This window comes from Neophocaena asiaeorientalis, unplaced genomic scaffold (assembly GCF_003031525.2).
Source record: "Neophocaena asiaeorientalis asiaeorientalis breed wild unplaced genomic scaffold, Neophocaena_asiaeorientalis_V1.1 scaffold57, whole genome shotgun sequence".
Classification (NCBI taxonomy): domain Eukaryota; kingdom Metazoa; phylum Chordata; class Mammalia; order Artiodactyla; family Phocoenidae; genus Neophocaena; species Neophocaena asiaeorientalis.
The window spans coordinates 595527-610964 of NW_020172731.1; the positions used below are offsets into that span (position 1 = coordinate 595527).

Genomic DNA, 15438 nt, shown 5'->3' on the forward strand with positions numbered 1-15438 from the left:
AAAAAAAAAAAAAAAAAAGAATCTGCTTTCCAATGCAGGGGATGCAGGTTCAATCTCTATTCGGGGAACTAAGATCCCAACATGCCATGGGGCAAGTAAGCCCGTGTGCCATAACTATTGAGCCCATGCTCTGTGGAACCCAAATGCCACAACTAGAGAGAAGCCCATGTGCCGCAACTAAGATCCAATGCAGCCAAATTAATTAATTAAAAATATTTTTAAAATTAAAAACAGGGCTTCCCTGGTGGCGCAGTGGTTGAGAATCCGCCTGCCGATGCAGGGGACATGGGTTCGTGCCCCGGTCCGGGAAGATCCCACACACCGCGGAGCAGCTGGGCCCGTGAGCCATGGCCGCTGAGCCTGTGTGTCCGGAGCCTGTGCTCCGCAACGGGAGAGGCCACAACAGTGAGAGGCCCACGTACCACAAAAAAAAAAAAAAAATTAAAAACAAAATTATCTTTCTGGTGCCAAGAAAAATATCATCTTGAAGACTGAGAGTGCTCAGCTTAATAGATGTCATACCCAAAGCAAAGAACTATCTGCAAATGCACTGACTTGTACAAGGAGAGGTGTATTATACCGTCTCCTTAAACTAGTAACTGAACTCTCCAGAGGTTTTTGAGGTTAAGCACCCCCTTCCTTTCTGCTATCCTACCATGTATGCCCACACCACACTCCCTCCACAATGAAAGAATAACAGGGATTAGCGAGTCATTTTCATTATTGTCCACTACTTCTAAATAGCTGAAGAAGAATAGGACATAATGGATAAAAGCTGTCTTCTCTGATAAACAGAAGGATCTTAACAAAAATAAAACAGAAACTCCAAAGAAGAGTCAATAAACATGTGGGCATCCAAGTTGAAATAGTGGGTAGAGATGTTCATCTATACTCATATGAGAATGAGTCAGAAGGCAAGGGGACTCCCCATCACTGTACTCCAGATCTCCTCCAAACTTCTCTATGCTCTGATATATCAAGAGCATAGCCTTCACTTTTTTACTTATTCATCAGGTTACTAAGCCTCCTGCATATTGATTCTTTTCTAGCCCAATGCAACCAAGGTGGTGACCAGGTAAATAGGAGGTGGACACAGGAAATGCAGAGCAGCTAAGCACTACTTCTACCTCTTCAACTAGTTGGAAATTTCAGCCACTAGGGTTCATTCACATCTTTACACTTATTCGATTCAAGCCTTCAAAGAAGTCCTTGACTTTAAAATTTTATCCTGAGGATATATGTGAAGAATGACTATTCATGAAAATATTGGCCACGGCATTTGTTAAAATAACAATAAGTTGGAAACAACCTGAAGGATCAACAATAGAATAATGGTAAAATATATATGGTGTATCCACATGATAAATCAGTATTATGGCTCTCATAATATTTAATGACATCTCATAACATAATGCTTCATAAAAATGCAAGATTCTATATAAATATTTACAGATATGCTCTTCGGCTCAATTATTTCTATATCTACAAAAAACTGAGAAGAAAAACATACAGGAAATTAACACTGAAATGTTAATCATTTTTACCCCTGGGTGACAGTGCCAAGTTATTTTTGTTTAATTTTACTTCTATAATCAAGAGGTAAAAAACCTACAAATTTTTTTTAAAAGCTGAAATAGACATTAAGTAGATAGTTTCCAAAACTAGGAAATACAAAAGTGGAGGATGTGATAAAGTGCTTAGTTAGCCATGTACCAAAAGCACATGTTAAAAAGAAAATAGAGACTTAAGAAAAACTGTGATTTCTAAACTCTAAAAGCACTTACAACATTATGAAATAAGTTATGGAAACACTTTTTGTTTACATTTTTGAAGATAATGCAAATTATTCTCCATACCTAATGCTATTTCAAAAGTTCAGGCCCTCCTGTCTCTTGCTTGAATTATTGCATCAGCTTCCTAATTGGTCTCCCTACATCTACCCTTCAGCAGGAGCGAGAAACGTATCGGAAAAGAAAAAAAAGTAACCCTTTTCACTTAAACCAAAACTGTTGATGGTAACCAATAGCGATTTTCTTCTGGTTCCACCAAAGAAAGTTTTGACAAAACCCACCCAATTAAGACCAAGTTTCTTTACCAAGGGCAATTACATCATGACTTTCACAACAAATGGAGTGGAAGAATGTGTCCTGCTAAAACAACTCTGATGAAAAGCAAGGATCTGGTTAAACATAATCAGTTTCAGGCTTTGTCATCATAATATGAATGATTTTCATATTGTCAAAAATGCATGGGCAGTATTTGTCAACACAATATCAACAGTACTGAAAATTTCTATACAAAAATCAAAGCTTTCTCAGAGCTGGTTAGCAGAGTTAATTGCAGAGGAAGAAAATATTTGAAGTACAAACCAAAAGAAGAAAACATATGTTTTCAGACAATCTGGGAAAAGATTTTACAAAAAAAATAATAATAAAATTTAAAAAAAAACTGAAGAGGCAGAACTACCTTAATGCTAGCTATTGAAGAAATTGAAGGCTTCTGTGCTGGTTTTGGGTGATCTTGAGAAATAACAGTGAGAAAGAACCAATGTAGTGGGGGAGAGGGGGGATCTGGTGAGATCAGGCAGTAACATGAGAGTCAAAGGAAATCTGAAAAGAAAAAGATGAATAGAACAAGTTCGTTAAGGAAGAAGTAAAAATAAAAGCTCACAAGAGCACTCACTAAGCATGGCAGAAATGTACCTCCTGAAATCAGAAGTGGGTAAGATAGAGAATAAAGAACAAAGAAAAAGCCTCAGTGCAAAGCACTGGGCATGTTTAAATGTCCTCGGACAAGGTCAAGATGTAGGAGAGGTGGTAGCTAAGAGCAACCCAGGCTTCTCCCTGGCACGATGCATAGTCCTTACGCAGCACCATCTGGTACGTCCAGAAATCCAGACACTTGAGGCTTCTCTAACTAGTACTTGTCTTTGGTTATTAGCAGGAAAATAGAGGCTAGGAAATGTTAATTATTATTGGCTTGAACTTTGTTTTAAAAGGTTGCTTTCTCTACCCTGCACCCTTCCTACTTTATAATTCTGAAAAGTTGTACTTTAAAGTTTGGAGAAGGATAAGAATTCATCCTCAGGTGACAAGTGTTTTTACTTGGCGAACATTATATCTCAGGTAAGGTAACAGAGGAGCAGCAAGGCAATAACCTTCTTATTTTTTTATTTTATTTTACTGACAACCTCAGTCCGGTATAGCCACAAAAATGGGCCCAGCCCTGAAGGTTGTTAGTGGAAAAAGCTGCACACCTGCAAACCTCGCTGTGTAATACAAAGTGAGGCCTATGGTGCGAGGAAGGGGAGGAATCACACTGTAGATATTTTTCCTGAGTCATTTTAATCTTCAAAAAGCCTTAGGATGAATATTCTTCTTTTGTCCAGAAATTTTCAAAGCAGACAATAACAGCAATAATGGCTAGAATCTTATAACACTAGGTAATCCCAAATTAGCAAAAAAAAAAAAAAAAAAGCCTTGGAAGACTAGAAAAATGGAAGAGGGGAGCAATGAGCAATAACAGAAAAAGTTACAAGCTAGATGCAGAGGTGCTCTGGATACTAATTTAACCCAGAAAAATGGGGAAGAGAAAGAGGAAATGTGGAGCAAAAGGGGAGGTCAGCATGCAGGGCATCCCTCCCAAAATATCCAAAGGAGCAAGAAGGTGCACATCTTCTTAAGCTTCATGCTAAGGGGTAATTTGACTAGTACAAAAATATAGGAGAAAATGGCATGAAAGCTAAAAAGGCCTGGGTCAAATACATAGGGTCTTAGATGTCTCTATAGAAAAGCACAAAGACTGAAAAGATTAGTGGCTATTAATGAATTTTCAACCTTATAAACGATTGTAACTACAATTGCATAGTCATTGAAACCTTGTAGATTGGATCTCATGCTAATGGACATTCTCCAATGTCCGGTGAAAATAAGCTGACAAAAGAACAAGCTATGTCAAGAAAATATGCACATGCCTGGGAAGGCACTGACCTATGATGAGATGTGGTAAAATATATTTAAAGTGACTTTAAAAGGAGAAAGAATATCACACTAATGGCCATATAATCAGAGTGCTCACCAAACTAAAGATGTAGATGGCTTATCTTTAACAGAAATGACAAAACTAACTCAGAAACAAGATAGTGATGTAAGATGGTGATATCATGGGAGATGCCAATTATTTGAACATCTTCTGTTCATCATATTCTGCTGATAAATTCTATATTGCCTTCTGACAAGTTCTAGTTTTCAGAATGAAACAGTGAGAAAAACCATGATTCAGGACTTCTAACCAATAAGGATAAACTGCTTGGTAAAGTAGAAATGATGGAAACCCTGAGGGAAAGTAATAATGTAAAACTGGAATTTGTAATAGACCAGGAACTGAATCCCGGGCATACATAGAAATGTATCCTGTTCTTTGAAGGAAAGCAGATTTCGAAAAGTTGAGAGAAAAAAATAAGGATCAGGATCAAGTGGTCAGAAACTCTAAATGACAGATGGATTCACGAGGGATGTGAGGCTCTCAAAACCCGCATTCTGACAGTATGAAAACGGATCATCTTGACGATGAGAGAATGGTATATACAGAAAGAATATAACAACATGGATAGCCATGTGTTTCCTCATATTTTAAAAGGGCTATCTACAAAACAGAAACAGACTCACAGACATAGAGAACAGACTTCTGGTTGCCAAGAGAGGGGGAGAGGGAGAGGGATGGACTGGGAGTTTGGGGTTAGTACTACAGATGCAAACTATTACATTTAGATGCAAACTATTACAACAAAGTCCTACTGTAAAGCACACGGAACTAGATCCAATCCCCTGGGATAAACCATAATGGAAAAAGAATATAAAAAAAGAATGTATAAATGTGTATAACTGAGTCACTTTGCTGTACAGCAGAAATCAGCACAACGTTGTAAATCAACTATACCTCAATTTAAAAAAAAAAGAGCTCATACAAAAGAGAGACACACATGACCTAGGACAAATGGAAGTCACGTGAAACTTTAACAGGTAGGTCAAAGGGTAGAAAACTGTAATGAGATCAGTCCTGTCCAAATACTGAAGATGATGAAAGAGTGGTTTCTGGGGTGATTTTGTTGTTGTTGCTGATGGGGAGTTCAGACATGGTCATCATGACCGCTAGAGAGAGAGGACAGAATAAAGCACAGCAGTTCAATTCCCTGTTACTCCTGACTTCACCATCAGGGAGAAGAAAAGGGCAGAAATAATATGGCTAAGGAAGAACTGAATTCCAAGAAGAGATACTTAGATTCTCCAAATTAATTCTAGACTGTACCCACAAAAATTATATCCCAGGATTTTTAAAGAGCCTGAAAATATGGCCACAGAATTACAGTTAAGTAAAAAATGGTACAGATGTCAGCAGATGGAGAGAGGCAAATACACAAATATACTCCTTTTCAAACTGGGGCTTGATTCACAACAGTGTCTTAAAATGGATTATTGGGACTTCGCTGGCGGTCCAGTGGTTAAGACTCTGCACTTCCACTGCAGGGGGCACGGGTTTGATCCCTGGTTGGGGGACTAAGGTCCCACATGCCGTGTGGTGCAGCCACCGCCCCCCGCCAAAAAGGATTATTGAACAAATGGTCTATAAGGTCATAAGCAGAGAAAAGAATACTGCTAGACACCAATACAAGTCTTTCCCCACACCAAACCCTGCCAAATGAACTTCATTAACTTGCAGATCTAGCTAGCTCATTGGTGGGCCAAGAGAAAAGCACAGGGTAAGATTTCACAAAGCACCTGACCAACTCCCTCGAGTTAGAGTTTTATAGACATACTGGGAAAATGTGACTTGGTTTCATTCACTTTATTTTTTTTTTTTTTTTTTTTACGCCCCACGGTATGTGGGATCTTCCCGGACAGGGGCACGAACCCGTGTCCCCTGCATCGGCAGGCCGACTCTTAACCACTGCGCCACCAGGGAAGCCCTGGTTTCATTCACTTTAAATCAACAAATATTAATTAAGCACCTACTAGATACAACAGAGAAGAAAACAGGGAGCGAGCCCATTCTGGTGTACAGATAGGTAGATAACAGAAGAACCACAGAAGTACTTGATGGCTTGACAAAGTCTTAGAGGTCTCTGATGCTGAGGTTTTTAACTTTGGGGGAAACATGTACTTCTTTAAGAATCTGATGAAAGCTACAATATCTCCTCACACAAAAATGTTTCCTGACCTGTAAAGTCCCTCTTAAGATGACAGGTGATTTGTCCATAACCATGGCCCATTTCTACCCTCTGGCCTCAGGGAGACCCCAGATTAGAAAAGAACCCCTGTGCTAGTGCTTTGATGTCTTTGGTCCTATCCTGTTCAATGTCTTTATCAAGGCCTTAAATGAAGACGGGGAACACATCCTGAGTTCATTATGGTTAAGGGGCAAGGGTCTGGGTGCAACAGGCAATTCTGAACAGATATATTCCCATCTGTGTCAGAGAAGACAATCTCAGGCTCGTGACCTCCAAGTATTTAGCAAAAGTTTGGGTAAAAAAACAATGATTTAGGAGCCCAACCACTCTTTTAATGCTCCAAGAAGAGTATGCTCTTAGAGAAAACCTGTATCTTTATACCATAGTTATAAAGAGCTCTTTCTTGCAATTAAAACAGTGCCTAAGATAAAATTCTGTCTAGTTTTAATAGCAAGAATAGTTGTACTTCACTTAATCATTAGTTTCCTTTAAATTATATGTACTATGGTGGGAGGGAGGGATAAATTAGGAGTTTGGGATTAACATATACACACTACTATATATAAAATAATAACCAACAAGGACCTACTGTATAGCACAGGGAACTCTACTCAGTATACTGTAGTTACCTACATGGGAAAAGAATCTGAAAAAGAATGGATATATGTATATGTACAACTGAATCACTTTGCTATACATCTGAAACTAACACAACACTGTAAATCAACTATACTCCAATATAAAATAAAAATTAAATTAAAAAATTATATGTACTATCAACTATATAAATGAGTAAATTTTTTAAATTTATTTGTTTTATTTATTGCTTTTTGGCTGTGTTGGGTCTTTTGCTGGCACGTGGGCTTCCTCTAGTTGCGGAGAGTGGGGGCTACTCTTCATTGCGGTGTGTGGGATTCTCACTGCAGTGGCTTCTCTTGTTGCGGAGCACAGACCCTAGGTGCGCGGGTTTCAGTAGTTGTGGCGCATGGGCATAGCTGCTCCATGGCATGTGGAATCTTCCTGGACCAGGGCTCAAACCCATGTCCCCTGCACCGGCAGGTGGATTCTTAACCACTGTGCCACCAGGGAAGACCGTAAATGAGTAATTTTTATTTGACATCTTTTGTTTGCCATTACAGTATAATTTTTCATCTCGTCCTAGCTCCATTTTAAAGCCCAACCATTGCTTTTCTTTCTTCGTAGAGCCCTACTTTTTTTTTTTAATTAATTAATTTATTTGTTTGTTGTTTTTTTGCGGGGGGCTGTGTTGGGTCTTTGTTCTGTGCGTGGACATTCGCTAGTTGCAGCGAGTGGTGTGCGGGCTTCTCATTGTCATGGCTTCTCCTGCTGCAGAGCATGGGCTCTAGAGTGCAGGCTTAGTAGCTGTGGCGCATGGGCTTAGCTGCTCCATGGCAATGTGGGAATTTTCCCGGACCAGGGATCCAACCCGTGTCCCCTGCATTGGCAGGCAGATTCTCACCCACTGCGCCACCAGGGAAGCCCCCTACTTTTTTTTTTTTTTAAAGCTGAGGTGAAAGTCTAGAGACTTCTTCCCAACAGGATGGAAATTTTATTTTTTATTTTATTTTATTTTATTTTACTTATTTATTTTTGGTTGTGTTGGGTCTTCGTTGCTGTGCACAGGCTTTCTCTAGTTGTGGCAAGCGAGGGCTATTCTTTGTTGTGGTGTGCGGGCTTCTCATTGACCCGGAAGCCCCCTACTTTTAATTGATGTTATCTTGTATATTTTCTGTGTCTTATAAGCTACTTTACATCGTCTCTGGAACAAAATGTATAAAAATCAAACAGTACACTTATCAAATTGGAGAATGACACAAGGCCAGAAAGAATAGTTGATATAATGAAGATAGAAAAGGGCCTCTACTGATTAGGAAAATAAAATGAGCCAATTAAGTGAATGAAATTAAGCACGGAGCAAAGTTAATATTGTAAAATAATACCTGGCCTGGTAATATTTTCTAGGAAATAAAAGGGTTTAGTTAACCACCAGCAAAAAAACTATAATGTGACAGAGATACCCAGAGAACAACAAAAGACTCTTCCTTTCTCCACTTGTCCAAACTCAGAGTTGATGATAATCACCTTCCACCTCATGTTCCTCATTACAAAACAAAAGCAGTTCTTCCTTCCTACAATGTCTCATTTAAAAACATGGGATGAGAAGGAAAATGGATGAAGCAGTTTGAACTCATTAGAAGAAAAGCTTTACCTAAAATAACCTAATTTACTAAAACTGTGCCTAGCAGCAAAATAGGACATACGGATTTAAAAAAAGTATTACTCACTTCATGGATTATCCCAATAGTTTATGTAGAATGGAAGAAGTGTTTTTAAACAAATTCAAAAGCAGTTAATGGTATTATTTCCATTTCCACTGACACTAATACGACATGCAGTCTAGTCCATGATGGCATTCTGTCTTCTCACTTTTTATTTAACCAAAAAATGCCAACCTTCACTAAGTATGTGATTTAATAACATGCAGGCAGTATTATAAATATCCAATTTTATTTGTCCTGTCTTTTTCTAAAAGAAAATCTTATTAAGGCTGTAGCAAATCCAAAGAAGTAATTAAAATGAGTACATCTACCCAAAGGAATTAAAATACTTCTAACACATTCATTCAAAGCACCAGCCTTATCTATAATAGTAAGAAAAAAATTACACCATTAACACATAATCCAAGAAAAACAGCAAGACATGATATAATTAATAGAATTAACTAGGAACATTTTTTAATGAAGAGAGTTATGGAGAAACAAGGAGAGAAAAACGTTTGTGTTGGGTTTTACAGCCACAGAAAAACTGCCTATTAGAGATGCTAAAACTTTAAAAGGTTACTTTCTAAGACTGTTTCCTTCAGTTGGGGGCTGTTAATCATCCTTGGAGCTTTTTATAATTCAAGAACACAGTACTTAACACACAAACTGCAAAGAAGACTTGGGTTAAACTCTAACATTTCCAGAACACAGATAATAGTTGCTTAACCCAGCAGGGACTGTGACTCGAATTCAGTTTGTGAATGGCTCAATTCCTAAATTTAAAATCGTTTAGCATGTGCCACTTTGAATAAGAGTTTTATTTGTCATTTAATCTTCTAAATGTTCTCAGTATGTTTGCATTTCTAGGAAGCAGTAAGCAAAGTTGAATCCTATTTATTTCATTAAGAAAATTAAAATGCCATGTTTGTTTTCCCTGATTTAGTGTAATAAAGTAGTCATAAGATGCAAAAATAAATAAACATCAAAACAAAATACTTTCTTTCCTCTCTCTGTAGCTCAATTTCTAAAACTAGACCTTTAAGTCCTAAAGACATTCAAACATATTCATCACATTCTCAACTGTGATTTTAGCATTAAGATCAAATGACTCTTCCCTTAGGACAACTGGCAGAGACACACAATCAGTTTTACAGTTGGCATCACTTGTTTTGATACTGAGCAGGACCTGTGGGGCTCCTGGGCACAAAAGTCTTTCAGTGTTCCCCATTTCTTGATTACAGGAAATAGGCTTCAGCCTCCAGGACCTTCCCTGCGTTCCAAAAGGCAGGTTCAAACAGTTGATAATTAGGGAAGGGAGGGGATGCAGAGACAAGGGAGGAACAGTCAAGAGAGATAATAATGCAGCCTTGGGGCGGGGTCCTGGTTCCCCATCAAGGGATATCCATAACAGTATCTTTGAGCTGTTTTGCAGATACTAAAACCCCCACTAGAGGGGAGAAATTAATGATATGCTGCTCACAAGCATGTAGACCCCAGACCAGTTGGAACCAGAAGGTTGATAATGCTGAATCCCACTTACCTCACCACCAACCAATCAGAAGAATGTCCACAAGCTGATCGTGCCCTCTTTGAACCATTACTACAAAACTTCTCAATACCCCCCCAGCTGGGCACACATGGTTTGAGGACATTAGCCCACTGTGGCCCCCTTTGCCTGGCAAATCAATAAAGCTATTTATTTCTACTTTACCCAAAACTCTGTCTCCAAAAGTTAATTTGGTGTTGGGTACAGAGGCCTGATTTGGCTTCAGTTTTCAGTTTTTTCCAACAAATTGAATTTCAGCCTCTAGTCATCACCAGGAAACCAGTCCTAACTCTGAAGTTACCATTCACAGCAATCACTGAAACCCACAGTGAATAAAGCTGATCAAGGTCCAGAATCTAAAATGTCTTCTGAGAATACATAGCTCATCCCCAAAACTCAACGCCATATTCGAAAAGTTAAGAATGACAATTAAAAGAAGCATGCTGGGGATCGAACCCACGACCTTGGCATTATTAGCACCATGCTCTAACCAACTGAGCTAACATGCTATGCAGCTCAATATCAAAAAAACAAACAACCCCATCCAAAAACGGGCAGAAGACCTAAGTAGACATTTCTCCAAAGAAGATATACAGATGGCCAACAAACACATGAAAGGATGCTCAACATCACTAATCATTAGAGAAATGCAAATCAAAACTACAATGAGGTATCACCTCACACCAGTCAGAATGGCCATCATCAAAAAGTTTACAAACAATAAATGCTGGAGAGGGTGTGGAGAAAAGGGAATCCTCCAGCACTGTTGGTGGGAATGTGAATTGGTACAGCCACTATGGAGAACAGTATGGAGGTTCCTTAAAAAACTAGAAATAGAACTACCATATGACCCAGCAATCCCACTACTGGGCATATACCCTGAGAAAGCCATAATTCAAAAAGAGTCATGTACCACAATGTTCATTGCAGCTTTATTTACAATAGCCAAGACATGGAAGCAACCTAAGTGTCCATCGACAGACGAATGGATAAAGAAGATGTGGCACATATATACAATGGAATATTACTCAACCATAAAAAGAAATGAAATTGAGTTATTTGCAGTTAGGTGGATGGACCTAGAGTCTGTCATACAGAGTGAAGTAAGTCAGAAAGAGAAAAACAAATACCGTATGCTAACCCATAAATATGGAATCTAAAAAAAAAAAAAAAGTCATGAAGAACCTAGGGGCAAGACGGGAATAAAGACGCAGACATAGAGAATGGACTTGAGGATACGGAGAGGGGGAAGGGTAAGCTGGGACGAAGTGAGAGAGTGGCATGGACATATATACACTACCAAGTGTAAAATAGATAGCTAATGGGAAGCAGCCACATAGCACAGGGAGATCAGCTCGGTGCTTTGTGACCACCTAGAGGGGTGGGAGGGGAACGCAGAGGGAGGAGATATGGGGATATATGTATATGTATATGTATATGTATATATATAGCTGATTCACTTTGTTATAAAGAAACTAACACACCATTGTAAAGCAACAATACTCCAATAAAGATGTTAAAAAAAAAAAGAAGCATACTGATCTTTTAGACAGAATTTCCCTTCTCCCATTAAAGAAAAGGTGGCTGTGATTGATAGACGAGAGTAATTTACGATGTCAGTAGTTTGTAAGAGAAGGATTTTTGTCCGCATGATTCTAATGCCATGTATTTCACTGACTTCTGCTATCCTTAAAAAATGAGATAACAGGGCTTCCCTGGTGGCGCAGTGGTTGAGAGTCCACCTGCCGATGCAGGGGACACAGGTTCGTGCCCCGGTCCAGGAAGATCCCACATGCCGCGGAGTGTCTGGGCCCGTGAGCCATGGCCGCTGAGCCTGCGCGTCCGGAGCCTGTACTCCACAACGGGAGAGGCCACAACAGTGAGAGGCCCGCGTACCGCAAAAAAAAAAAGATAACAGAGTATGATATAGAGAACTGCATTTGAGGTCAAAAGATGTAGATTCTGGGTTTTAGGTCTATTATCTTCCTGTACTGTGTTCTTATGAGAACCACTAAAAGCCATTTCATCTCTAAAATGTGAAAGTTGAAATTTAAGTGACGTCTAATATTCTTTCTAGCCCTTACATTTTATAAGTCTACATCAGTTGCTGGATGGTCCACAACAAAGACCTCAAAGTACACACATTAACCTACAGTATCTTTCTAATTATTCTGGATTATTGAGCCCTGGATCGATCCCCTTTTACTGGGTGTACTTTGTTAAAGGCAACACATGATTTTAATTCCATGCCACTTAGTATACCTTCAGCACTCCTCTGCACTTGTGTATATGCTATGCCAATTCTCTCCTGACTAACCAGGCTGTTGCATTTACAAGGCCAGTTTATTTGCCACTAATTTATCATCTTTTGCAAAGCTAGTTAACTACCATATGGCTTGTTCTCCTTTAGCTGAGCAATAAAAGCCTATTGAATCAGACACACTATCTATTCCAGCCAGCATTAAAAGGCACACCATGAGTTAGTGATCCCAGAGAAATCAGAGGAACCTAGTCACCGTAATAAGGAAGGGGATTACAGAACACCTGGTGGCAGGTTATCAAGCCTCTCAAAGCAAGGCCCAACAAAGACCTCAACTATAAAGCCATCAGGAAGAACCACTGAACATAAGGCATTTTTTACTTTCTTATAGACTACAGCAGGATAATGGCAATCAACTAGAACGAACAGAACATTTCTAAGCCTGCAAAGTGATGCTTATATTTTAACCTTCTGGCTAAGTGACTCAAACATCATTCAGTGAGCACCTATTATGTGCCAGGCATCATGTGCCTGTACTGGGGATACAGAGATGAATAGGACAAGGTCCCACGAGGCTCTTGCTCAGTCCTACTGGAGGAGACAGGCGAACAGCTAACCACAATATAACAAAGTAATAAATGCTACAACAGAGGAAAAGCTTCGGTGAGAAGGCAGAAAATGAGCCACAGAAAGAAGGACGGGGAGGGCATTCCAGGCAGCCAGAATGGCCAGGGCAAAGGCCTGGAGTCAGGGAAGGATGTGTTCTATGGAGGAATGTGGAAAGATGGTACCTGTGAAAGAATTTCGTGACCTAGGAACAGGAATGGCAGAAAGAAGTGTGAAATGCTTATTTTATGGAACGAGGAACCTAACTTTGGAAGAGCTATCAGAAATGGTAACATCTAACCTGAACAAAAAAGAAATGTGATTTCCTTCATACTTCAAAAATCTCACGTGAGAGTCCACCTTAACTGATGTTGCTAGGGCAGTTTCTTTTGATTACAGTGGCTTCTCATCAGAAAGAAATTTTCAACACCTTGGCAATTACATTCTCTCACTTTTACTAATTTTTGGTTGTGCACCTGGCTTTTCTAGGAACCTGATAAAAGGCCATTGAGAAATTTGAATATATTCTAATTTTGGGAGGCTGACATATGCTAGATGCGCAAGCTACAATAATGATACATGCAAAAATGCATTTAAAAGAGATACAACCAGTAACACAAAAGGGGTCAATGAGTAATGTTTTTCATTTTTCCTCTCACACATTTCTTACTTAAATCATTTATGTAAGCCATGACTTTAAAATACCTTCTTTTTTTAGCTATACTCTCAAACTAGAAAGATTTGGAAAGTAAAACTTTAAAAAAAAAAAGCAGCTAATTTTTCAAGTGAAACAATCTTGCATAAGCCCTAATTATCGCTTCAGTATTTGTAGGCTAAATCTACATTTGAGGTAGAAAAAATAACATTTTTTGACAAGGTCTCTGGAAGGAGTGAGGAAAGCCACTGCTATTTTAATAGGAATGACTTTAAAATCACAAGCTAAATTCTTATGACCAACATGGAATAAATTGATAAGTAGGTCAAAAACTGTTAGTTAAAATAAAGGTGAAGGCAAAATTAATAAATGGAATTTTTGGCCTTTTTTCCAATAAGACAATTCATAAGAGTGCATCTCCTCAATTTATGTCAGGCATACTGTGCTTTATTATTCAATAACCTTTTGAGAGAGAATATCACAGGTAAAGATTCCAAAACCATTAGATTGTGTTAGAAATACCCTCTTACCCTTTCTTCCCTTCTCTTTTTTTCAACAGGATCTATGTCCTCATTTGCAATGAGGTGATTTTGTGGGAAACCATGACTGTAAGTTTTAGAGAGCTGTCTCAAAGCAGTGAATCAACAGAGCACTTGACTCACACCTTATTTTAGGAACGGGTTCTGGGGGTAAGCTGCCAGCCATGGTTACTTTCTTTCTGAGAGCCTTATCCATCTTTACTCCTGTAGCTCAGAGTTAAGATGCTCCTCCTTATATATTCTACTAGCTATAGCCAATCAAGTTCTTGCCTGGGGACCAGCAGCTGGGGGATCCCTCAGGAAGCTGGGTTCAAATCCAAAAAGCCTAATTCCAGAGCTCACGTGTCAACCACAATCCTGCACATTTTCTTTCTCCCTCTTATATAAGTCATCACCAAAGAACACTTGGAAATGAAATACTAGACATTCCCATTCAAATAATGATAGTAATACTTATAACAACACATAAAATCACAAAAAATACAAACAACCAATAAATATTCAACTCCCTTCTCATCAAAGATATGCAAATCAAAACCAGGACAGGACAAAAACAGGACAGCTTTTTTCACCTAGCAGATTATCCAAAAAAAAATTAAGTATATATCCATATTGTCAATAATGGCTGAAAATGATACTTTTAAATATCATTATAGAGTTATAATTGAAATTACCTTCCTAGAGAACAATTCAGCAATATTTATCAAAAGCTGATAAAATGCTGAGGCACACACCCCAAAAATCCACTTCTAGGAATTTCATCAAATCATCATATATACACTGAAACAAGGATATTCACTATAGCATTATTAATAATAGCGAGGGAAAAACAACATAAAAGTATAACAATAGAGTTATTAATATAAATTTGAGTATAACTACTAAAATATCCTCTTGGGGAACATTTAGTGACCTCCAAAAACATTCTTAATGTTTTACATAATGAAAAAAGAATATAAAATATGATCCTAATTTTATAAAAGCAAACACATAAGTAACAAACAGGAAGTAAGGAAATCAAACCAAGAGACATCCATTCCATTTCTTTCCTCAAGGCCGTTGGTTCTATGGAAGATGTGTCTCCACACCCCATTTTGGCCCATCCCCACTCAAATGTCCTTAGACCTGTGAGCCAAGACAGAGTGTAAAATACCTGAAGTCTTATTCTTCATTTACAATCCACCATATATAAATATCTACAGAAACAAGGCCTTAGCCTTGTTAGAAAGGGCGTCTTTGAGGTTAGAGCCACAAACCATGCCACCAACCATCAGAATCCCATAGCAATTACTATCTTTTTTTTTTTTTTTTTTTTTTTTTTTAC

The 15438-nt window shown here is 38.5% G+C and overlaps 1 protein-coding gene across 2 annotated transcripts in view; it reads right to left on the reverse strand.

The window, feature by feature from the left end:
* The window catches only part of OXCT1 (3-oxoacid CoA-transferase 1), a 137003-nt gene that overhangs the window by 73126 nt on the left and 48439 nt on the right, over window positions 1-15438 (reverse strand). The window lies entirely within an intron of this gene.